The 1,428-nt window shown below is 22.6% G+C and overlaps 1 non-coding gene across 1 annotated transcript; it reads left to right on the top strand.

The window, feature by feature from the left end:
• Positions 1-752: 752 nt before the first annotated feature.
• TRNAV-UAC (transfer RNA valine (anticodon UAC)) lies at positions 753-825 on the top strand. The gene has a single exon. It is a non-coding gene; the product is annotated as a tRNA-Val (tRNA).
• Positions 826-1,428: the final 603 nt, after the last annotated feature.

Genomic DNA, 1,428 nt, shown 5'->3' with positions numbered 1-1,428 from the left:
TTTGATTTTTGTTTTCAAAAAAGTATTTAGAAAATTTTTGAAAAATTAACCATAGATGAAGATTTAAATGTTTCATTAAGTTGATTAATGTATGAAATTTAAAAAAGATTGAATGAAAAATTTTTTCTATTTTACTTTTAAATATTTTATCTTTAATTATAATTAATTATAAAGCTTTAATCCATAAATTTTACAACTGTATAGCTTTTATAACCATGAATTGAAGTTTTTTATAGAAACTCTTTTTTTTGCCATTTATTATTTTTTCTGATAAATAGTGGGTTTTTAAATATTGAATTAAAAAATCTTACGTGGCAGGTGATAATCTACTAATCTATATACATACAACAGAATAGCCTTAAAATATTTAGCAAAGCAAACCCGAGCACATAATTGAACGGGTTAAGACACCTATCTCCGATCAAAAGGTCGTAAGTTTATATTTAGCAAAAAAATTTTAATAAATTAAATTTATTTTGATAAAAATAGTTGAAATGAGAAACTAAAATAAAAAATAAAAAACTATATATTTATCATTATTTCATATTTTTATCTTATAGATGAATTTGAATTCATTTATAATTTACAATATAAACTAAGTAAATATAAACGTCCAAATTATTTACTTCAAATAAAAAAGAATAAAATCTTGAAAATTTTTACCTAAAATATGGAAAGTATCTTTTTAATTTAAAAATTTAAAAAGCTTTATTATTATTTCAAAATATATAAAACTCATCGATCATTGTAAAGTTGCTGTGGTGTAGTGGTTATCACGATAGTCTTACACACTAAAGGTCTCCAGTTCGATCCTGGGCAGCAACATTTTTTTTTTCTTATTTTTATATTTTATGCAAATTTTCTTTTACAAAGAAGCGGCCTCGACAACATTGGGCTCAAAAGAGTAAGGGTCCACGATTGTCTATTTTATTTAGTTAAGAAATACTTAGCAATTTCACCCCTGCATGAAATTATCAGTGTATATGCAAGTTTTATTATTAATTATTTCTATATTTTTGATAAACTATTTTTTATTTTAATACAATACTATTTAGTCATTAATTTATGAAAAATTTTATATGATATTTAGTATAATAATCACATTATTATTAAAACTCGAAGGATAATTAACAGTCGTAAAGATTTTATTTTTGGAGCAAAAATAATTAAGGGATTAAATTAATTTATAATATTTATAACCACAATCAAATTATTATACATTTTCTTCTAAATTCAAATTCCTATGTCCAATAACATAATAATTAATTTTTTATAGTATCAAATATTATCAAAATTATAGAACAGTATAATTTTGATTTGGGAGATTAATGTTAGTGAAGTCGTACCGTGATCGGGAAGGATTGAAAAGGAACCTATGAAGAGAGAAGTTGTAATATGAAGGAACGGCGAAAAGGACCCTATGAAAAT

Source organism: Momordica charantia (genome assembly GCF_013281855.1).
Source record: "Momordica charantia cultivar OHB3-1 chromosome 6 unlocalized genomic scaffold, Mcharantia_2.0 BLBB01000006.1, whole genome shotgun sequence".
NCBI classification, from domain to species: Eukaryota; Viridiplantae; Streptophyta; class Magnoliopsida; order Cucurbitales; family Cucurbitaceae; genus Momordica; species Momordica charantia.
Note: the sequence above shows the minus strand (reverse complement) of the source record. Positions and strands in the feature narration are given on the sequence as shown.